The 25,261-nt window shown below is 48.4% G+C and overlaps 1 protein-coding gene across 1 annotated transcript in view; it reads right to left on the reverse strand.

Moving 5' to 3' along the window:
* The window catches only part of LOC149431526 (microtubule-actin cross-linking factor 1, isoforms 6/7-like), a 98,553-nt gene that overhangs the window by 26,854 nt on the left and 46,438 nt on the right, over window positions 1–25,261 (reverse strand).

The following is a 25,261-nucleotide window of genomic DNA, read 5'->3' on the forward strand; positions in this document are numbered from 1 at the left end:
CCCATCAGCAAAGGGGTTACTTTATCTGACTTAAAGAGGAATGAGTAATGTGATTTTTGCTTAAAATTGATTTTGCAACCAAATTACTAATTTGGGAGAAATTTTGTCAAAAGTTGTCTACAAATCCACCATGTGGACTATTAAGGTCAAACTTGCTTAACAAAAGCAAAGCCATGTAACTACCATGTCTACTCTGACATGGTGATAGGCAACTGTCTCGAATAAAAGGAAGTCAACGTTGACCATGACCTTAATACTAACCCTACCACAAGCCGTAATGGTAACCTTAGCTCTAACCCCCACCATTACCATTTTGTTTATAAACAAAATCATGTGATTGCCACATCAATGCTGACATGGCAGTCACATGACTTTCTTCAGGATCTGGATTTGGGTTTGTGGGTCGAAGGGCTTGCTTTCCACATCAATTTGAAATGTTTTTGAGATCATTCATTGACCTGCGGTTGACATGCTTCTGAGCTACACCAGCCTGCTTTAAGATCCCTTTGCATTTCCATAGACTTGCATAGGGGAAGAAGTAGTTCTAGCACAAACGTCTGTCGGATAATGCATCATTTCACCTAGAAAACTGTTGCAATTACAAATGTTTCAGCATTCTCATGTTCATTTCTTTTGTTTGTATCGGTATGACACAAAAAAGTGGAGAAACAAAAAGCCAAATCTGACACATTCCACGCAAAACCCCAAAAATGGACTGGACAAAATTATTGGCACCTTGTAAGAAATAATTGCATTCCAAGTTTGTGATGCTATTGGAATTTGTAATTAAACTCCCCTGTATCCATGACCAGGAGCTGACAATATAGAATGCACGCAACCAGTTAAAATGGTGAAAAACCAACACAACCTTTCTGTTGGGTGTCTCTGTGTGCCACGTGGAGCATGGAGAAGAGAAAGAGCAGAAAAGAATTGTCTGTGGATTTGAGAACAAAAATGGTGGAAAAGCATGGACAATTTCAAGGTTACAAGTCCATCTCCAGAGATCTTCATGTTCCTGTGTCCACTGTGTGAAACATTGTCAAGAAGTTTACAGCCCATGGCACTGGATCTAATCTCCCTGGATGTGGACGAAAGAGATAAATTGATCAAACATTGCCAGGAAGGATTGTTGGAATGGTGGATAAAGAACCTCAATCAACTTCCAGACAAATTCAAGCTGACCTCCAGGCACATGATTCAACTGTGTCCGCTCGCACTATACACTGCCATCTGAATGAAAAGGGACGCTATGGTAGGAGACCCGGGAGGACCCCACTGCTGACACAGAGATATGGGAGGAGACCCAGGAGGACCCACTGCTGACCCAGAAATATGGTAGGAGACCCAGGAGGACCCCACTGCAGATACAGAGATATGGGAGGAGACCCAGGAGGACCCACTGCTGACACAGAAATTTGGTAGGAGACCCAGGAGGACCTCACTGCTGACACAGAAATATGGTAGGAGACCCAGGAGGAGCCCACTGCTGACACAGAAATATGGGAGGAGACCTAGGAGGACCTCACTGCTGACACAGAAATATGGTAGGATACCCAGGAGGACCCCACTGCTGACACAGAAATATGGGAGGAGACCTAGGAGGACCCCACTGCTGACACAGAAATATGGTAGGAGACCCAGGAGGACCCCACTGCTGACATAGAAATATGGTAGGAGACCCAGGAGGACCCCACTGCTGACACAGAAATATGGTAGGAGACCCAGGAGGACCCCACTGCTTACACAGAAATATGGTAGGAGACCCAGGAGGACCCCACTGCTGACACAGAAAACATATTGGAAGACAGATTGGAGTTTGCCAAAATTTACCTGAGGAAGCCAAAATCCTTTCGGGAGAATGTGCTGTGGACAGACAAAACGAAATGGCAGCTTTTTGGTAAAGCCCATCATTCTACTGTTTGCAGAAAAAAGAAATGAGGCCTTTAAGAAAAGAATCTAGTTCCTCCAGTGACACATGGTGGAGGTTCACTAATATTTTGGGGTTGCTTTTTCTGCTTCAGGCACTGGATGTCTTGACCGTGTGCATGGCATTATGAAATCTGAAGACTACCAAAGAATTCTGGGGTGCAATGTAGGGCCCAGTGTCAGAAAGTTGGGTCTTCTACAGAGGTCATGGGTCTTCCAGCAGGACAATGACCCAAAGAACACGTCATAAAGTCCCCAGAAATGGTTTCAGACAAAGCGCTGGAGAGGAGTGAATTGGCCAACAATGAGTCCAGATCTCAATCCCAAAGAGCTCCTGTGGAGAGATCTCAGAACAGCAGTTGGGAACAGGAACCCTTCCAATCTGAGAGACCTAGAGCAGCTGGAGAAAGAAGAGCGCTCCAAAATTCCAGTAGAGAGATGGAAGAAACTCATTGCTGACCAGTTCAGTCCTCTCCTCTTCCAGAACCATCAATGAGTTTCTTGGAGCAGTTGGAGAAAGAAGAGCGCTCCAAAACTCCAGTGGAGAGGTGGAAGAAACTCATTGCTGACCAGTTCAGTCCTCTCCTCTTCCAGAACCATCAATGAGTTTCTTCCACCTCTCTACTGGAATTTTGGAGCGCTCTTCTTTCTCCAACTGCTCCAGGTCTCTCAGATTGGGAGGGTTCCTTTCCCCAACTGCTGTTCTGAGCAGGGGCGGACTGACAACCCATGGGGCCCCGGGCAATAAGGGATCATGGGGCCCCTGTGTCCTTGCCCAAACTCAAAAAAGCCTATGAAAAAGGTACCAGGGGCATCTCTTGGGGCCCCCTACTGCCCCCGGGCTCTCGGGCAGTGCCCGAGTTTCCAAATGGTCAGTCAACCCCTGGTTCTGAGATCTCTCCACAGCAGTTCTATGGGATTGAGATCTGGACTCATTGCTGACCAGTTCAGTCCTCTCCTCTTCCAGAACCATCAATGAGTTTCTTCCACCTCTCTACTGGAATTTTGGAGTGCTCTTCTTTCTCCAACTGCTCCAGGTCTCTCAGATTGGAAGGGTTCCTTTCCCCAACTGCTGTTCTGAGATCTCTCCACAGGAGCTCTATGGGATTGAGATGTAGACTCATTGCTGGCCAGTTCAGTCCTCTCCTCTTCCAGAACCATCAATGAGCCCAGATCTCAATCCCATAAAGCTCCTTTGGAGAGATCTTAAAACAGCAGTTGGGAAAATTAACCCTTCCAGTCTGAGAGACCTGGAGCAGTTGGAGTAATAAGAGCGCTCCAAAATTCCAGTAGAGAGGTGGAAGAAACTCATTGATGGTTCAGGAAGCCATTGGTTTCAGGGTTTTTTTCTAAGGGGTGTGCTATCAAATATTACATTGAAGGTGCCAATAATGTAGTCCAGTCCATTTTTGGAGTTTTGGGTGGAATGTGTCAGATTTGGCTGTTTGTTTCTCCACTTTTATGTGTCATACCGATACAAACCAAAGAAAGAAACATGAGAATGCCGAAACATTTGTAACCACAACAATTTTCTGGACAAAGTGGTGATCTATCTGACAGAAATGGTGGGGGGGGGACAAGATTTCTGGCCATGACTGTACATCAGATCATAGACAACAAAGACAAGCATACATACTTCATAAAGATGAAGTTCAACAGCTATAAAATATTTACAATGAAAAGTGTGGATACATTTTTCAGATTGTTGGGTTTGCATCAGTCCACAGGTGAAAGTAATGAGCATTGTGGCGTTGGGGCAGGACCTTCTTCCTATGGCGGACCCCACATGCGCACGTCGGTCTGTGCCAGGACGTCTCAATCAGATCCTGCTGGGACTGGAGAGCTGTCAAGATGGGGACTGTTTTGTCTGCCGGATTAAACGGTCAATAGGTCTGCGGATTAGAGCCTGGCAGGAGTCTGATGACAGAGGACGGAGGAAAGGAGCGCAGACGGAGACACACCTGCTCTATACAGGAACAAGGTCGCCTTATCCGCCGAGGCCAGGGGCCAAATTAACTCCATTCATTTAATCGCAACGCGTTCATAGATTATAAACTTCATTCACGATTCAGAATTATTTCATAAAACCCAAACTGTGCGGAAATATTTTTTTTTTTTTTTTTTGTAAAATGAGTTTTTCTTTGGTAGGTTAGATCCATTTTTTTGTGGCTTTTTATATACTTGTAATTTTTAATTTTTCAATATTTATTGAAGAGAAACCTCTAATACGCAGATTTATTTACTTGTATAATAAAGAAGTCCTAACTAGGTCTTTCGTCTACTGGGGCCAGATACAGATCGATATACTGAAACAACAGCAAATATATAGCAGGAATCAAATCAAATATAAGAGTGGGCTAAATCAGCATATACAATGTCCATACATCAAATATGTGAAAGTCCAAAAAAATTTGATACATACAAAAAAATCCATACATCAAATATGTGAAAGTCCAAAAAATTCATGTGACAAATATAACGAACTTTGTGAATAATCCACCACCAAATCAATCAAATGCACTCACCAGAGCTAAGTGCTGATCAGATTATAGACCAGCCTTAGCGCTTTTGCTCTGGGAGTGTAGTCACCAACAAACTCCAGACTTTCGATGTAATACTCTGCAGTATCAGAATTCAGCTGATATTATTATTATTATTATTATTATACAGTATTTATAAAGCGCCGATAGTTCGCTCAGTGCTGTACATTACAAAGGGGGACAGAACATGTGACAGAACAATACCAATACAATGCAAAACATGAGGGGATCGAGGGCCCTGCTCCTTGGAGCTTACAATCTAGGAGGGAGGGGATGGTGGCACAGGAGGAGATAGCTGTGGGGGATGGAGTGGTAGGAAGAGTGGAGGAGGTCGGCAAGTTAGCAGGGGGTGGGGTAGGCTTCCCTGAAGAGATGGGTTTTCAGAGTGCGCCTAAAGGAGAGGAGAGTAGGTGATAATCTGATGGGTTGGGGCAGGAAGTTCCAGAGGATGGGTGACACCCTGGAGAAGTCCTGGAGGCAGGCATGGGAGGAGGAGACTAGGGAACTAGAGAGAAGGAGGTCTTGTGAGGAGCGGAGTGTGCGTGTTGGGCGGTACTTGGATATTAGGTCGGTGATGTAGTTCGGGGCAGTATGGTGGACGGCTTTGTACGTCAGTGTTAGGATTTTGAATTTGATCCGTTGCGCAATCGGAAGCCAGTGGAGGGATTGGCAGAGGGGGGTGGAGGACACTGAGTGGAGGCCAGTGGAGGGATTGGCAGAAGGGGGTGGAGGACACTGAGTGGAGGCCAGTGGAGGGATTGGCAGAGGGGGGTGGAGGACACTGAGTGGAGGCCAGTGGAGGGATTGGCAGAGGGGGGTGGAGGACACTGAGTGGAGGCCAGTGGAGGGATTGGCAGAGGGGGGTGCCAGAAACGGAGCGGTTGGAAAGGTGAATGAGTCTGGCAGCCGTATTCAGGATCGACTGAAGCGGGGATAGCCAGCGGCGAGGCAGGCCAGTGAGGAGGGAGTTGCAGTAGTCGAGTCGTGATATGATGAGGGAGTGGATGAGCTGTTTAGTGGTTTCTGGGGTTAGGAACGTGCGGATTTTGGCGATGTTGCGGAGGTGGAGTCTGCATGAGTTTGTTAAAGATTGGACTTGGGGCTGGAAGGATAGGTTGGAGTCCAAAATGACACCAAGTATTCTGGCCTGCGGGGGCGGGTTTGATGGTGGCGTTGTTGGACATGATGGAGAAGTCAGTGGGGGGTGGTGTCCGGGCTGGAGGGAAGACAAGAAACTCTGTTTTGGAGAGGTTCAGTTTAAGGAAGTGGAGCGACATAGATACCCTTCTATCTAGGCAGGGAATGAGGAGGAATACTCTGCAACCACTCTTCTGTGAGTGGACAATCACCACGGCTTCATATACATCAGGACCATATTCAAAAATAAAGGAGAATATAATGGTGCAGCATGTTTAACCAGCATCTATTTATTAAAATATAAAATCCACTCACAAGTGAGGTGTCTAGCTGACACCGGCATCAAACGCTTAGGCACAGAAGGAATTACCGCTCCGTCTCCTCAACTGTCACTCGACATTAGCAGGGGACGTCCTGACATCAGCATCCGACAAGCCACACCCTACGCGTTTCGCCACCACAAAACCGGTACCACCCCATGAGGACGTCGTGGTGACGAAACGCGTAGGGCTTGTCGGATGCTGATGTCAGGACGTTCCCTGCTAATGTCGAGTGACAGTTGAGGAGACAGAGTGGTAATTCCTTCTGTGCCTAAGCGTTTGATGCCGGTGTCAGCTAGACACCTCACTGGTGAGTGGATTTTATATTTTAATAAATAGATGCTGGTTAAACATGCTGCACCATTATATTCTCCTTTATTTTTGAATATGGTCCCGATTGTATATGGAGCCGTGGTGATTGTCCACTCACGGAAGAGTGGTTGCAGAGTATTCCTCCTCATTCCCTGCCTATATAGAAGGGTATCTATCAGCTGAATTCTGATACTGCAGAGTATTACATCGAAAGTCTGGAGTTTGTTGGTGACTACACTCCCAGAGCAAAAGCGCTAAGGCTGGTCTATAATCTGATCAGCACTTAGCTCTGGTGAGTGCATTTGATTGATTTGGTGGTGGATTATTCACAAAGTTCGTTATATTTGTCACATGGATTTTTTGGACTTTCACATATTTGATGTATGGACATTGTATATGCTGATTTAGCGCACTCTTATATTTGATTTAATTTGCTTTTCCATGTTTTGTGGAGTTGGAGTTTCTGCTGTATAGTTTGAAGGGTGTGGCGCTTTTCTAAATACCAATTTGTTATATAGCAGGAATCGTTTTCTCTCGGGGCTTCAGTAATAGATAATTTGCTAAAAAAAATTGTTAAAGCAAAACTAAAATAAAAATATGACTCAGCTGGTGGAGCCGTTTTGTTTTATCTGAGACCCCCATAATCTACACCCTGTTCCAAATTATTATGCAAATTCTATTTAAGATGAAATATTTTGTTTTTCAGTGTAACTCATGGATGGCATTGTGTGTCAGGGCTCTTTTGATCACTGAAAACAATCTGGGACACCTGTGATAATTAGATTGGCCGGTGAGCCCAATTGAAGGAAAAACTACTAAAGGACGGCGTTCCACATTATTAAGCAGAGCGCCATTTTCAAGCAATATGGGGAAGAAAAAGGATCTCTCTGCTGCCGAAAAGAGTGAAATAGTTCGATGCCTTGGACGAGGTATGAAAACATTCGATATTTCAGGAAAACGTCAGCGTGATCATCGCACTATGAAGAGGTTTGTGGCGGATTCAGAGCACAGACGGGTTGGTGCAGATAAAGGCACATTGAGGAAGATTTCTGCCAGATCCATGCATCGGATCAAGAGAGCAGCTGCTAAAATCCCATTACAGAGCAGCAAACAGATATTTGAAGCTGCTGGTGCCTCTGGAGTCCCACGGACATCAAGGTGTAGAGTCCTCCAGAGTCCTGCAACTGTGCAGAAACCTTCTATTCGGCCACCACTAACCAATGCTCACAAGGAGAAACGGCTGCATTGGGCAGAAAAATACATGAAGACTCATTTTCAAACAGTCCTGTTCACTGATGAGTGCCGTGCAACCCTGGATGGTCCAGATGGATGGAGTAGTGGATGGTTGGTGGACGGCCACCCTGTTCCAACAAGGCTGTGACGTCAGCAAGGCGGTGGTGGAGTCATGTTTTGGGCCGGAATCATGGGAACAGAGCTGGTCAGCCCCTTTAGGGTCCCCGAAGGTGTAAAGATGACCTCTGCAAAGTATGTAGAGTTTATGACTGACCACTTTCTTCCCTGGTACAGAAGGAAGAACTATGCTTTCCGTAATAAAATCATCTTCATGCATGACAATGCACCATCTCATGCTGCAAAGAATACCTCTGCATCAATGGCTGCTATGGGGATAAAAGGAGAGGAAGTCATGGTGTGGCCTCCATCCTCCCCTGACCTCAATCCTATTGAGAACCTTTGGAGCATCCTCAAGCAAAAGATCTATGAGGGTGGGAGGCAGTTTACATTCAAACAGCAGCTCTGGGAGGCTATTCTGACAACTTGCAAACAAATTCAAGCAGAAACTGTCCAAAAACTCCCAAGTTCAATGGATGCCAGACTTGTGATCTGCTATCAGATAAGGGCTCCTATGTTACAATGTAACGTGACCGCTTCAAATGGTTACAAAGTTACAATGTTGGGAAAAGTTTGAAATAGCTTTTGATTTCAGTAAATCTGCTGCAAACACAACAAATGACAATTTTCAGTTCTTTACAACCTAGAAAGTGTTTGGAAACTTCCTGTGCGGAATAATCCGGAACACAAATCCTGTTATCATTAGGAGGTTTGTTCAATAAAATGTGAATTGTCCTCTTCTAGTTGTCACCTGAGAATTCTGCCGACTGATATTTACATCAATTATTGAGGGAAATGAGAAAAATATAATCTGCAGAATAATTTGGAACACGTTGTAGTCTTGATAGCCCATTGATCGCCAGTAGATTCCGGTGACAACTCATTCTACAATGAAATTGCAGATCAGTCGTTGTCACCCCACAGGGGCATGTACTTTTAAATGGATATTAAGTAAAGCTAGGTTCAGACCTTTCGCATGCCAAAATCGCATGCTTTCCCAATAAGCAGAGAAACGCACTGCCCTTTAGCAGATGCGCGGTGATGCCACGAATTGTTCATGGCACCCCCACACACCTGTGTGCATTTTTGCACTAGGACGCAGCGCTATGCGGTCCCTTGCAGTGCAAAAAAAAATCCAGGGACTTCTTTTCCATGTTTCTGGCATGTCCCATATGGAAGAGAAATATATTTTTAATATATTTCGAAGAAAAAAATTATACATGCGACATATATTTCCAATATATTGGCCTACACGAATATACCGTATTTTCTGGCGTATAAGACGACCCCCTACGTTTCCTGCTAAAATGTAATGTTTGGGCTATACTCGCTGTATAAGACTACCCCTCTTCCAATGCACACCAGTGGGAAGAATAGTGCCCCATCATTGGTGTCAGTGGGAGGAATAGTGCCCCATCATTGGTGTCAGTGGGAGGAATAGTGCCCCATCATTGGTGTCAGTGGGAGGAATAGTGCCCCATCATTGGTGTCAGTGGGAGGAATAGTGCCCCATCATTGGTGTCAGTGGGAGGAATAGTGCCCCATCATTGGTGTCAGTGGGAGGAATAGTGCCCCATCATTGGTGTCAGTGACAGGAATAGTGCCCCATCATTGGTGTCAGTGTGAGGAATAGTGCCCCATCATTGGTGTCAGTGGGAGGAATAGTGCCCCATCATTGGAGTCAGTGGGAGGAATAGTGCCCCATCATTGGTGTCAGTGGGAGGAATAGCGCCCCATCATTGGTGTCAGTGACAGGAATAGTACCCCATCATTGGTGTCAGCGGGAGGAATAGTGCCCCATCATTGGTGTCAGCGGGAGGAATAGTGCCCCATCATTGGTGTCAGTGGGAGGAATAGTGCCCCATCATTGGTGTCAGTGACAGGAATAGTGCCCCATCATTGGTATCAGTGGGAGGAATAGTGCCCCATCATTAGTATCAGGGGGAGGAATAGTGCCCCATCATCGGTGTCAGTGGGAGGAATAGTACCCCATCATCGGTGTCAGTGGGGGGTGGAATAGTGCCCCATCATTGGTGTCAGTGGGGGGGGGGAGGAATAGTGCCCCATCATTGGTGTCAGTGGGAGGAATAGTGCCCCATCATTGGTGTCAGTGGGGGGGGGAGGAATAGTGCCCCATCATTGGTGTCAGTGGGAGGAATAGTGCCCCATCATTGGTGTCAGTGGGAGGAATAGTGCCCCATCATTGGTGTCAGTGGGAGGAATAGTGCCTCATCATTGGTGTCAGTGGGAGGAATAGTGCCCCATCATTGGTGTCAGTGGGAGGAATAGTGCTCCATCATTGGTATCACTGACACCAATTACACTTGCTGACCTCTGTTCTCGTATGGTGCTGCTGCAGTCAGCATATGTGGTTGCAGCAGCACCTCTACACTGCACACTTACCGGCCACTCCTTCACTCGATTTTCGCGAGGCCGCTCGGCTCCACCCCCTCGTCGGTGATTGGCCGCCTGTGTGCCTTTCCTAAGCTACAGTTCTGGCGGCCAATCACCGGTGAGGAGGCGGAGCTGAGCAGCCACGCGAACATCCAGTGGCCGAACTGAAGGAGCAGCCGCGCTTCCTGGACCGGATCGTTGTGGGACTGGAGCCAGGTAAGAAACAGCAGCCCCTGCCCACCCCTGTACTTAGTGTCCCTTCCATTGAAAGGGGGGGGGCGGTGGCGGCACCGCTCCGCCCCCCTAAAAAGTGTCAGTATGCCGTATACCGGCGTATAAGACGACCCCCGACTTTTGAGAAGATTTTCAAGGGGTAAAAAGTCATCTTATACGCCGGAAAATACGGTATTTTAACATGTATTCCAAAAATGTAAATTAAATGTATTCCAAAAATGTCAATTAAAATATATTTTACAAAGGCACATATTTAAAAATATATTTTTCGCAATATATTTTCCAGCTATTTTTGAACATCTAAAAAAATTCATTTAAACATAGATTTTTTAAATATACTCGTAAATGCATTCCAAATTACACTTTGATATACAGTTGCAAGAAAAAGTATGTGAACCCCTTGGGATTACGTGGAGTTTTGCATGAATTGGGCATAAAATGTGCTCTGAACGTCATCTAAGTCACAACAATAGAAGAACACAGTCTGCTGAACATAATACTACACAAACATTAGATGTTGCCATGGTTTAATTGCACATAACATGTAAACATTCACAGTGCAGGGAGGAAAAAGTATGTGAGGCCCTAGCTTAATGACTTCTCCCAGAGCTAATTGGAGCCAGGAGTGAGCCAACCTTGACTCCAATCAGTGTGATGATATTGGATGTGTTGCTGACAGCTGTCCTGCCCTTAAAAAACACACACCTGTTTTGGGTTTACTGGTTTCAAGAAGCACTGTCTGATGTGAACCATGCCTCGCAGAAAAGAGCTCTCGGAAGACCTCCCATCAAGAATTGTTGACTTGCATGAAGCTGGAAAGGGTTACAAAAGTATCTCCAAAAGCCTTGATGTTCATGTGTCCACGGTAAGACAGACTGTCTACAAATGGAGAAAGTTTAGCACTGTTGCTACTCTCACTAGGCGTGGTCGTCCTGTAAAAATGACTGCAAGAGCACAGCGCAGAATGCTGCATGAGGTAAAGAAGAATCCCAGAGTGTCAGCTAAAGACCTACAGAAATCTCTGGCACATGCTAACATTTTTGTTGACACATCTACAATAAGGAAAACATTAAACAAGAATGGAGTACATGGGAGGACACCACGGAGGAAGCCATTGCTGTCCAAAAAGAAGATTGCAGCACGTTTGAAGTTTGCAAAAGAGCACCTGGATGTTCCACAGCACTACTGGCAAAATATACTGTGGACAGATGAAACCAAGATTGAGTTGTTTGGGAAGAACACACAACACTATGTGTGGAGAAAAAAAGGCACAGCACACCAACATCAAAACCTCATCCCCACTGTGAAACATGGCGGAGGGAGCATCATGGTTTGGGGCTGCTTTGCTGCCTCAGGGCCTGGACGGATTGTTGTCATTGATGGGAAAATGAATTCCAGAGTTTATCAAGACATTTTGCAGGAAAACGTACGACCATCTGTCCGCCAACTGAAGCTCCGCAGAGGATGGGTGATGCAACAGGACAATGACCCAAAGCATACAAGTCATTCAACAAAACAATGGCTGCAACAGCACAGAATACGCCTTCTGGAGTGGCCCAGTCAGAGTCCTGACCTCAACCTGATTGAAATGCTGTGGCATGACCTTAAGAGTGCGATTCACACCAGACATCCCAAGAATATTGCTACACTGAAACAGTTTTGTGAAGAGGAGTGGTCCAAAATGACTCCAGATCGTTGTGCAGGTCTGATCTGCAACTACAGGAAACGTTTGGTTGAGGTTATTGCTGCCAAAGGAGGGTCAACCAGTTATTAAGTCCAAAGGTTCACATACTTTTTCCTCGCTGCACTGTGAATGTTTACATGTTATGTGCAATTAAACCATGGCAACATCTAATGTTTGTGTAGTATTATGTTCAGCAGACTGTGTTCTTCTATTGTTGTGACTTAGATGACGTTCAGAGCACATTTTATGCCCAATTCATGCAAAACTCCACGGAATCCCAAGGGGTTCACATACTTTTTCTTGCAACTGTATATTGCGGCATGTGTTCTTAATATATTTTTTACAATATATTCACAAATATATTGAAATATATTTTTTAAATATATTGAATATGGCCAAAATTGTAGTATCTGAAATACAGTGGGGCAAAAAAGTATTTAGTCCCCACCAACTATGCAAGTTCTCCCACTTACAAAGATGAGAGAGGCCTGTAATTGGCATCATAGGGAGACCTCAACTATGAGAGACAAAATGAGAAAACAAATCCAGACAATCACATTGGCTGATCTGGAAAGAATTTATTTGCAAATTATGGTGGAAAATAAGTATTTGGTCACCTACAAACAAGCAAGATTTCTGGCTCTCACAGACCTGTACCTTCTTCTTTAAGAGGCTCCTCTGTCCTGCACTCATTACCTGTATCAATGGCACCTGTTTGAACTTGTTATCAGTATAAAAGACTCCTGTCCACAACCTCAAACAGTCACACTCCAAACTCTACTATGGTGAAGACTAAAGAGCTGTCGAAGGACACCAGAAACAAAATTGTAGACCTGCACCAGGCTGGGAAGACTGATTCTGCAATAGGCAAGCAGCTTGGTGTGAACAAATCAACTGTGGGAGCAATAATTAGAAAATGGAAGACATACAAGACCACTGATAATCTCCCTCGATCTGGGGCTCCACGCAAGATCTCACCCCGTGGGGTCAAAATGATCACAAGAACGGTGAGCAAAAATCCCAGGACCACACGGGGGGACCTAGTGAATGACCTGCAGAGAGCTGGGACCAACGTAACAAAGGCTACCATCAGTAACACACTACGCCGCCAGGGACTAAGATCCTGCAGTGCCAGACGTGTCCCCCTGCTTAAGCCAGTACATGTCGGGGCCCGTCTGAAGTTTGCTAGAGAGCATTTGGATGATCAAGAAGAGGATTGGGAGAATGTCATATGGTCAGATGAAACCAAAATAGAACTGTTTGGTAGAAACACAACACGTCGTGTTTGGAGGAGAGAGAATGCTAAGTTGCATCCAAAGAACACCATACCTACTGTGAAGCATGGGGGTGGCAACATCATGCTTTGGGGCTGTTTCTCCACAAAGGGATCAGGATGACTGATCCATGTACAGGACAGAATGAATGGGGCCATGTATCGTGAGATTTTGAGTGCAAACCTCCTTCCATCAGCAAGAGCATTGAAGATGAAACGTGGCTGGGTCTTCCAACATGACAATGATCCCAAACATACCGCCCGGGCAATGAAGGAGTGGCTTCGTAAGAAGCATTTCAAGGTCCTGGAGTGGCCTAGCCAGTCTCCAGATCTCAACCCCATAGAAAACCTTTGGAGGGAGTTGAAAGTCCGTGTTGCCCAGCGACAACCCCAAAACATCACTGCTCTAGAGGAGATCTGCATGGAGGATGGGCCAACATACCAGCAACAGTGTGTGCCAACCTTGTGAAGACTTTCAGGAAACATTTGACCTCTGTCATTGCCAACAAAGGATATATAACAAAGTATTGACATGAACTTTTCATATTCACCAAATACTTATTTTCCACCATAATTTGCAAATAAATTCTTTCCAGATCAGCCAATGTGATTGTCTGGATTTTTTTTCTCATTTTGTCTCTCATAGTTGAGGTCTCCCTATGATGCCAATTACAGGCCTCTCTCATCTTTTTAAGTGGGAGAACTTGTACAATTGGTGGGGACTAAATACTTTTTTGCCCCACTGTATATGTCAATATATTTGGGAAGAATATATTAAGAATGTATTTTTAATATATATTTAAAATATATTTTTATTCCATGTGGGGTAGGGCAGGCCATTGAAATGAATAGGCTGCCCTACACGCAATGCGGAAAACAATTGTCCACGCTCGGTTGCACTTGTAGGTGTGAATCAGACCTAAGAGACAAACAAATGAAAACCCAACGCCGGCTAACAACTTCTAAGTAGTGATGAGCTTGGTTTCAGACCAGGGGCGGACTGACAACTCATGGGGCCCCCGGGCAATAGGGGATCATGGGGCCCCTGTGTCCTTGCCCAAACTCAAAAAAGCCTATGAAAAAGGTACCAGGGGCATCTCATGGGGCCCCCTACTGACCCCGGGCCCTCGGGCAGTGCCTGAGTTTCCAAATGGTCAGTCCGCCCCTGGTTCAGACATACTGTAGGTTCGGTCCGAACTCACGGTAGGCCAATTGTAGAAGGAAGCGATTAGTGCCAGACCAGTCAGCTGCAGGGAGGGGATTCCCTGCCCCTGCAGCTGCCTATAGACATAAGGGTGGAGATGGTTGTGACATCATTGCCCTCCCATATGGAAGAAAAATATATTTGAAATTTTAAAAAAAATAATAATCTTCCCAAATATATTGACATATATTTGAAATGCTACAATTTTGGCAGTATTCAATATATATATACTGTATGTTGAAATGCGTTGGAATTATATAATAATATGAAAATATGATTGGTTCTGTTTATGTTTTTCCTGGCAAAAAAGCTGTTTCCTGATTTATATGTTGAAGCTGTTTTTGTTTAATGTTATATATATACTGTATGTTGAAGTGAGTTTTTATTACAAAATATATGAAAAATATTTTTAAAAATACATTTCAAATATATTGTATGTCTTTATAAATACAAATTTTGGCCATATTCAATATATTTCAAAATATATTTCAACATAAATATATTTACCTCCCAGCACTGTCCCTTGGTTCCACCCCCTACCCACCTCCCAGCACGGTCCCTTGATTCCACCCCCTACCCACCTCCCAGCACGGTCCCTTGATTCCACCCCCTACCCACTTTCTAGCACTGTCCCTTGGTTCCACCCCCTACCCACCTCCCAGCACGGTCCCTTGATTCCACCCCCTACCCACCTCCCAGCACTTTCTCTTGGTTCCACCCCCTACCCACCTCCCAGCACTGTCTCTTGGTTCCACCCCCTACCCACCTCCCAGCACGGTCCCTTGGTTCCACCCCCTACCCCCCTCCCAGCACGGTCCCTTGGTTCAACCCCCTACCCACCTCCCAGCACTGTCCCTTGGTTCCACCCCCTACCCACCTCTGAGCACAGTTCCACCCCCTACCCACCTCTGAGCACAGTTCCACCCCCTACCCACCTCCCAACACTGTCCCTTGGTTCCACCCCCTTACCCACCTACCAGCACTGTCCCTTGGTTCCATCCCTACCCACCTCCCAGCACAGTCCCTTGGTTCCACCCCCTACCCACCTCTGAGCACAGTTCCACCCCCTACCCACCTCTGAGCACAGTTCCACCCCCTACCCACCTCTGAGCACTAGTCCTTGGTTCCACCCCCTTACCCACCTCCCAACACTGTCCCTTGGTTCCACCCCCTTACCCACCTACCAGCACTGTCCCTTGGTTCCACCCCTACCCACCTCCCAGCACAGTCCCTTGGTTCCACCCCCTTACCCACCTCCCAGCATGGTCCTTTGGTTCCACCCCCTACCAACCTCCCAGCACGGTCCCTTGATTCCACCCCCCTACCCACCTCCCAGCACTGTCCCTTGGTTCCACCCCCTACCCACCTCTGAGCACAGTCCCTTGGTTCCACCCCCTACCCACCTCTGAGCACTAGTCCTTGGTTCCACCCCCTACCCACCTCTGAGCACAGTCCCTTGGTTCCACCCCCTACACACTTCCTAGCACTGTCCCATGGTTCCAACCCCTACCCACCTCCCAGCACGGTCCCTTGGTTCCACCCCCTACCCACCTCCCAGCACGGTCCCTTGATTCCACCCCCTACCCACCTCCCAGCACGGTCCCTTGGTTCCACCCCCTACCCACCTCCCAGCACTGTCCCTTTGTTCCACCCCCTACCCACCTCCCAGCACTGTCCCTTTGTTCCACCCCCTACCCACCTCCCAGCACAGTCCCTTGGTTCCACCCCCTACCCAGCTCCCAGCACAGTCCCTTGGTTCCACCCCCTACCCAGCTCCCAGCACTGTCCCTTTGTTCCACCCCCTACCCACCTCCCAGCACGGTCCCTTGATTCCACCCCCTACCCACCTCCCAGCACTGTCCCTTTGTTCCACCCCCTACCCACCTCTGAGCACAGTCCCTTGGTTCCACCCCCTACCCACCTCTGAGCACTAGTCCTTGGTTCCACCCCCTTACCCACCTCCCAGCACTGTCCCTTGGTTCCACCCCCTTACCCACCTCCCAGCACTGTCCCTTGGTTCCACCCCCTACCCACCTCCCAGCACAGTCCCTTGATTCCACCCCCTACCCAGCTCCCAGCACTGTCCCTTTGTTCCACCCCCTACCCACCTCCCAGCACTGTCCCTTTGTTCCACCCCTACCCACCTCCCAGCACAGTCCCTTGATTCCACCCCCTACCCAGCTCCCAGCACTGTCCCTTTGTTCCACCCCCTACCCAGCTCCCAGCACTGTCCCTTTGTTCCACCCCCTACCCACCTCCCAGCACTGTCCCTTTGTTCCACCCCCTACCCACCTCCCAGCACAGTCCCTTGGTTCCACCCCCTACCCAGCTCCCAGCACAGTCCCTTGGTTCCACCCCCTACCCAGCTCCCAGCACTGTCCCTTTGTTCTACCCCCTACCCACCTCCCAGCACTGTCCCTTGGTTCCACCCCCTACCCACCTCCCAGCACGTTCCCTTGATTCCACCCCCTACCCACCTCCCAGCACAGTCCCTTGGTTCCACCCCCTACCCACCTCTGAGCACTAGTCCTTGGTTCCACCCCCTTACCCACCTCCCAGCAGTCCCTTGGTTCCACCCCCTTACCCACCTCCCAGCACTGTCCCTTGGTTCCACCCCCTACCCACCTCCCAGCACAGTCCCTTGATTCCACCCCCTACCCAGCTCCCAGCACTGTCCCTTTGTTCCACCCCCTACCCACCTCCCAGCACTGTCCCTTTGTTCCACCCCTACCCACCTCCCAGCACAGTCCCTTTGTTCCACCCCCTACCCAGCTCCCAGCACTGTCCCTTTGTTCCACCCCCTACCCACCTCCCAGCACTGTCCCTTTGTTCCACCCCCTACCCACCTCCCAGCACAGTCCCTTGATTCCACCCCCTACCCAGCTCCCAGCACAGTCCCTTGGTTCCACCCCCTACCCAGCTCCCAGCACAGTCCCTTGGTTCCACCCCCTACCCAGCTCCCAGCACGGTCCCTTTGTTCCACCCCTTACCCTTTTTTTTTAATGTATTAAATACGGCCAAAATTGTAGTAATTCAAATATATGTCAATATATTTGGGAAAATATTTTTAAAATATAATAAAAATATATTTTTCTTCCATGTTGGTATTCTCATGCTGCCCACATCATACCTTCTAGAAAAGCTCGGTCCATAGTTGCATACCTCCCAACTTTTTGAGATGGGAATGGGGGACACCTATCAGCAAATATATATAGGCATAGGACACCCCCCCCCCCCCCAACCATTTGGCCTCCAGAGGATTTACCCCCTTCCCTGACCAGGCCATTTTTTTGCGTTATGGAGCTACGTTACTTTAACTGACAATTGCGCGGTCATGCAACGCTGCACCCAAATGAAATGTACGTCCTTCTTTCCCCCACAAATGGAACTTTCTTTTGGTGGTATTTGATCACCTGTGTGTGTTTTTATTTTTTGCGCTATAAACAAAAAAAAGACCAACAATTTTGAAAAAAAAAAAACAATATTTTTGACTTTTTGCTATAACACATGTCCAGCAAAAAAATTTAAAGTATAAAATTTCTTTAAAAAATTAGGCCAAAGTGTATTCTGCTCCATGTCTTTGCTAAAAAAAAATATGTGTAAATTAATTGGTTTACGTGAAAGTTATAGCGTTTACAAATGGCGGTATAGATACTGGAATTTTTATTATTATTTTTTTGTACTAGTAATGATCAGTGACTTATAGCGGGACTGCGGCGGGCATTCTGACACTGGGGAGGGGGGGACTGACTAACTGCCAATGACATCCCCAGTGACACCAATTCAGTGATCGGTGCTAATAAAAAGCACTGACACTGTACTAATGGCACTGCGCAGGAAGAGGTTAACATCTGGGGCGATCAAAGGGTTAACTGTGTGCGATTTACTATGTAGACATGCTGCTTTGTATACAAAGCAGCATGTTCGTGCTGACAGGGGAGAGGAGAGACCCATGTTGTTTACACACAGACCTCCTCCCTGTCAGCTCCTCCCACGATCACCGAGTCCCGGCAGAAAATCGGCGGCCAGGACCTGGTGACTGACATGCCGAAGAGCCAATAGCGGCGCGGGTAGGGAGCACGCGCGCTCCCTACCCCTAGATGCAAATCACGTATATATATGTGATTTTGAGCATCGCTGCCGCCCTGTAGAAGTTCTTTTGCTAAAGGGCGGTCTAGAAGCAGTTAGAGGAGAATTATCCAAAAAAAATGAGTTAAACCCACAAATGCTTTTTTTAACCATTACTACTTTTACTTTATACTGGCTTTTGAGGTTTTCAACCACTTGCCATCCGGCCGCTGTATATAAACGGCCGGACGGTGGCAGTTCATAAATGGCACCTGACGTTTTGGACTGTGCGTGCTCCCTGGGAGCGCGCAGCACCACGATCCGGCGCCCTCTGTGTCCTCCAGACACAGTGGAACGCTGATCGTTGGGCGGGACCCCTGTGCGAGGTCCCGATCATGTGATCACTGATTGGCCAGTGCAGAGTAGTAAGCAAGATGTCACTTCTGACATCATTGCTTACTATGTGTGAAATCTGTGAATGATCACAGAGATCACATGGTACAGGGCCATTGCTAGAGTGACAGTATGTAAAAAAAAAAAAAAAACATAAATAATAATATCAAAAATTTTAAAAAAATGTAACATTTTTTTAAAAAAAATTATAATTTTTGGTTATAAACTAATTTGGGTTATTTTTTTTTTTACTAAGAAGATAACGGAATAAATTTTGGCCAAGATTTATGATGAAATATTATTTATTTGCAAAATTTTATAAGAAAAACACTTATTTAAAAATGTTTGGACAATTCATTTACATAGCAAAAAAAAATAAAAATCCCAGCGGTGAATAAATACCACCAAAATAAAGCTTTATCTGTCTCAAAAAAATGCTGAAAAATTCATATTGGTACAGGGTTGTATGACCGCGCAATTGTCATTCAAAGTGTGACAGCGCTGAAAGCTGAAAATTGGCCTGGACTGGAAGGGGGTGAAAGTGTCCGGACTGGAAGGGGGTGAAAGTGTCCGGACTGGAAGGGGGTGAAAGTGTCCGGACTGGAAGGGGTGAAAGTGTCCGGACTGGAAGGGGGTGAAAGTGTCCGGACTGGAAGGGGGTGAAAGTGTCCGGACTGGAAGGGGGTGAAAGTGTCCGGACTGGAAGGGGTGAAAGTGTCCGGACTGGAAGGGGGGGAAAGTGCCCGGACTGGAAAGGGGTGAAAGTGTCCGGACTGGAAGGGGGGAAAGTGTCCGGACTGGAAGGGGGGGAAAGTGTCCAGACTGGAAGGGGGGGAAAGTGTCCGGACTGGAAGGGGGGGAAAGTGTCCAGACTGGAAGGGGGGGAAAGTGTCCAGACTGGAAGGGGGGGAAAGTGTCCGGACTGGAAGGGGGGGAAAGTGTCCAGACTGGAAGGGGGTGAAAGTGTCCAGACTGGAAGGGGGTGAAAGTGTCCGGACTGGAAGGGGGTGAAAGTGTCCGGACTGGAAGGGGGGAAAGTGTCCAGACTGGAAGGGGGTGAAAGTGTCCGGACTGGAAGGGGGTGAAAGTGTCCGGACTGGAAGGGGGGAGAAAGCGTCCGGACTGGAAGGGGGTGAAAGTGTCCGGACTGGAAGGGGGGGAAAGTGTCCGGACTGGAAGGGGGGAGAAAGCGTCCGGACTGGAAGGGGGGGAAAGTGTCCGGACTGGAAGGGGGGAGAAAGCGTCCGGACTGGAAGGGGGGGAAAGTGTCCGGACTGGAAGGGGGGAGAAAGTGTCCGGACTGGAAGGGGGGGAAAGTGTCCAGACTGGAAGGGGGGGGAAGTGTCCAGACTGGAAGGGGGGGGAAGTGTCTGGACTGGAAGAGTGTGAAAGTGTCCGGACTGGAAGGGGGGGAAAGTGTCCGGACTGGAAGTGGGGAAATTGTCCGGACTGGAAGGGGGGGAAAGTGTCCGGACTGGAAGGGGGTGAAAGTGTCTGGACTGGAAGGGGGGGAAAGTGTCCGGACTGGAAGGGGGGAAAGCGTCCGGACTGGAAGGGGGGGGAAAGTGTCCGGACTGGAAGGGGGGGAAAGTGTCCGGACTGGAAGGGGGGGGAAAGTGTCCGGACTGGAAGGGGGGGAAAGTGTCCGGACTGGAAGTGGTTAACCATTACTATTCCTTTATATTGGCTTTTGAGGTTTTCAAATGCAGCAATTAAGAAATTAGATGAAAGATTTAGCACTTGGAAACACTTTATTAAAGATAAATAGTGCATTTTACATACAACTATATAGATCATACCAAAATGAGGGACAAAAGAGGAGGAAAGTGGGACAGATGGACTTTGTTCCAAATAAGGGACGGTCCCTCGAAATCAGGGACAATCCCACAAAATCAGGGACAGTCCCTCGAAATCAGGGACAGTCCCTCGAAATCAGGAACAATCCCTCAAAATCAGGGACAGTTGGGCGCAGGGGCGGACTGACCATTTGGAAACTCGGGCAATGCCCGAGGGCCCGGGGTCAGTAGGGGGCCCCATGAGATGCCCCTGGTACCTTTTTCATAGGCTTTTTTGAGTTTGGGCAAGGACACAGGGGCCCCATGATCCCTTATTGCCTGGGGGCCCCATGAGGGGAATCCCAGCAGGGTGATCCATTAGGGAGGCCAAATGCTCCAGAAGGACTACATGGCACAGCAGCCCTTCCTCTGTAGTCCTATGTGCAGGATCTCCAGCTCTGAGCCCTCCCCCTGGTATTTATGTGGCTTACAACTAAGGGCAGGACTCAAGAAAACCCAGGAAGGACCTGAGACCCAGTTAAAGTGTTACTAAACCCCCAACAGTCCAATCAGTGTGTAGATGCAGTAAAGCGTGCTGGTTATACTCACTGTGGGACCTAAGGGGTTATTCCTCTGCATTGGGTAAAAACCGCTATTTGATCCTGATTGCTCTGTTCCTCCTCTTGTTTAAGCAACCACCTCATATCTCCTTATAAGACAGAATGAACCGTAGGCATTTAGTGCATGCTCAGTTTGGTATGTATTGCTAGGGAGGTTTTTTTTTTTTCTTTGGGAGAGTGCTTGTGATCAGCACAGGACCAATCAGCACTGTTCAGGCAGAGGTCAGGGATTCTGTATCCTCCTAGAGGACAATAAAAACTTCTACAAGTTTTAAATGGTACTCTGCTGGACACTGATAGAAGTTGCAAGACTGCTATATACTGCTAATGAGAAAAGGGATTTATATTTACTAAAATAATTGCATTTCCATGTTGTGTGTACTGTGGGAGAGCGGATATAGTGAATGCGGGGTCTGGGGAGACCAGATATAGTGAATGTGGGGTCCGGGGAGAACGGATATAGTGAATGCGGGGTCCGGGGAGAGCGGATATAGTGAATGCAGGGTCCGGGGAGAGCGGATATAGTGAATGCGGGGTCTGGGGAGAGTGGATATAGTGAATGCAGGGTCCGGGGAGAGCGGATATAGTGAATGCAGGGTCTGGGGAGACCGATATAATGAATGCGGGGTCCGGGGAGACCAGATATAGTGAATGCAGGGTCCGGGGAGACCAGATATAGTGAATGCAGGGTCCGGGGAGAGCGGATATAGTGAATGCGGGGTCCGGGGAGAGCGGATATAGTGAATGCAGGGTCCTGTGAGACCAGATATAGTGAATGCAGGGTCCGGGGAGACCGGATATAGTGAATGCGGGGTCCAGGGAGAGCGGATATAGTGAATGCGGGGTCTGGGGAGAGCACATATAGTGAATGCAGGGTCCTGTGAGACCAGATATAGTGAATGCAGGGTCCGGGGAGACCGGATATAGTGAATGCGGGGTCCTGTGAGACCAGATATAGTGAATGCAGGGTCCTGTGAGACCAGATATAGTGAATGCAGGGTCCTGTGAGACCAGATATAGTGAATGCGGGGTCCGGGGAGAGCACATATAGTGAATGCAGGGTCCGGGGAGAGATGATATAGTGAATGCAGAGTCCAGGGACACCGGATATAGTGAATGCAGGGTCCGGGGAGAGCGGATATAGTGAATGCAGGGTCCGGGGAGAGCGGATATAGTGAATGCGGGGTCTGGGGAGAGCGCATATAGTGAATGCAGGGTCCGGGGAGAGATGATATAGTGAATGCAGAGTCCGGGGAGACCGGATATAGTGAATGTAGGGTCCGGGGAGAGCGGATATAGTGAATGCCGGGTCCAGGGAGAGCCGATATAGTGAATGCGGGGTCCGGGGAGAGCGGATATAGTGAATGCGGGGTCCGGGGAGAGCGGATATAGTGAATGCGGGGTCCGGGGAGAGCACATATAGTGAATGCAGGGTCCGGGGAGAGATGATATAGTGAATGCAGAGTCCAGGGACACCGGATATAGTGAATGCAGGGTCCGGGGAGAGCGGATATAGTGAATGCAGGGTCCGGGGAGAGCGGATATAGTGAATGCGGGGTCTGGGGAGAGCGCATATAGTGAATGCAGGGTCCGGGGAGAGATGATATAGTGAATGCAGAGTCCGGGGAGACCGGATATAGTGAATGTAGGGTCCGGGGAGAGCGGATATAGTGAATGCCGGGTCCAGGGAGAGCCGATATAGTGAATGCGGGGTCCGGGGAGAGCGGATATAGTGAATGCGGGGTCCGGGGAGAGCGGATATAGTGAATGCGGGGTCCGGGGAGAGCGCATATAGTGAATGCGGGGTCCGGGGAGACCAGATATAGTGAATGCGGGGTCCGGGGAGAGCAGATATAGTGAATGCGGGGTCCGGGGAGAGATGATATAGTGAATGCAGGGTCCGGGGAGAGATGATATAGTGAATGCGGGGTCCGGGGAGACCAGATATAGTGAATGCAGGGTCCGGGGAGACCAGATATAGTGAATTCAGGGTCTGGGGAGACCAGATATAGTGAATGCAGGGTCCAGGGAGAGCGGATATAGTGAATGCAGGGTCCAGGGAGAGCGGATATAGTGAATGCAGGGTCCGGGGAGACCGGATATAGTGAATGCAGGGTCCAGGGAGAGCGGATATAGTGAATGCGGGGTCTGGGGAGAGCAGATATAGTGAATGCGGGGTCCGGGGAGAGCGGATATAGTGAATGCAGGGTCCGGGGAGAGCGGATATAGTGAATGCGGGGTCCAGGGAGAGCGGATATAGTGAATGTGGGGTCTGGGGACAGCGGATATAGTGAATGCGGGGTCTGGGGAGAGCGGATATAGTGAATGCGGGGTCCGGGGAGAACAGATATAGTGAATGCGGGGTCCGGGGAGAGCGGATATAGTGAATGCGGGGTCCGGGGAGACCATATATGTGAATGCAGGGTCCGGGGGGACGGATATAGTGAATGCGGGGTCCGGGGAGAACAGATATAGTGAATGCAGGGTCCGGGGGGCCGGATATAGTGAATGCAGGATCCAGGGAGACCAGATATAGTGAATGCAGGGTCCGGGGAGAGCGGATATAGTGAATGCGGGGTCTGGGGAGACCGATATAATGAATGCGGGGTCCGGGGAGACCAGATATAGTGAATGCAGGGTCCGGGGAGACCAGATATAGTGAATGCAGGGTCCGGGGAGAGCGGATATAGTGAATGCAGGGTCCAGGGAGAGCGGATATAGTGAATGCAGGGTCCTGTGAGACCAGATATAGTGAATGCAGGGTCCAGGGAGACCAGATATAGTGAATGCAGGGTCCGGGGAGAGCAGATATAGTGAATGCAGGGTCCGGGGAGACCGGATATAGTGAATGCAGGGTCCGGGGAGAGCGGATATAGTGAATGCGGGGTCTGGGGAGAGCACATATAGTGAATGCAGGGTCCGGGGAGAGAGGATATAGTGAATGCAGGGTCCGGGGAGAGCGGATATAGTGAATGCAGGGTCCGGGGAGAGCGGATATAGTGAATGCGGGGTCTGGGGAGAGCGCATATAGTGAATGCGGGGTCCGGGGAGACCGGATATAGTGAATGTAGGGTCCAGGGAGAGCGGATATAGTGAATGCGGGGTCCGGGGAGACCAGATATAGTGAATGCGGGGTCCGGGGAGAGCGGATATAGTGAATGCCGGGTCCAGGGAGAGCGGATAGAGTGAATGCGGGGTCCGGGGAGAGCGGATATAGTGAATGCGGGGTCCGGGGAGAGCGGATATAGTGAATGCGGGGTCCGTGGAGAGCGGATATAGTGAATGCGGGGTCTGGGGAGACCAGATATAGTGAATGCGGGGGTCCGGGGAGAGCGGATATAGTGAATGCGGGGTCTGGGGTGAGCGCATATAGTGAATGCAGGGTCCGGGGAGAGATGATATAGTGAATGCAGGGTCCGGGGAGAGATGATATAGTGAATGCGGGGTCCGGGGAGACCAGATATAGTGAATGCAGGGTCCGGGGAGACCAGATATAGTGAATGCGGGGTCCTGGGAGACCATATATAGTGAATGCGGGGTCCGGGGAGACCAGATATAGTGAATCCAGGGTCCGTGGAGACCAGATATTGTGAATGCAGTGTCCATGGAGACCGTATATATAGTGAAAGCGGGGTACGGAGAAAGCAGAAATAGTGAATGCAGGGTCCGGGGAGAGTGGATATAGTAAATGCGGGGTCTGGGGTTTAGTAACACTTTAACCTCTTCCCATCCTGGGCAGCCTGAACTGTCTGCATAACTACACTATTCATTTAGTACAACAGCAGAAATACATTCAATGGCACCCCTTAAGCATTTGCTTGCACAGAGCATTCACTCTTGTCATCACTAAAAGGATAAGTTCACCTTTCGATGAAAAGTAATAAATGCACATTTTTTTATTGCAGGTAAAAAATTAGCATTTATTATTTTTTACTGCAGGAACCTGGAAAGCATTGCACCAGTGATCAGCAGATTGCAGGTGCCATGCAGGTCTCCTGCAGACCTGTCAGTATATCTGCTTGCCCATACGA

This window comes from Staurois parvus, unplaced genomic scaffold, assembly GCF_062004578.1.
Source record: "Staurois parvus isolate SC_StPar_1 unplaced genomic scaffold, SC_StPar_1.0 ptg002225l, whole genome shotgun sequence".
NCBI classification, from domain to species: Eukaryota; Metazoa; Chordata; class Amphibia; order Anura; family Ranidae; genus Staurois; species Staurois parvus.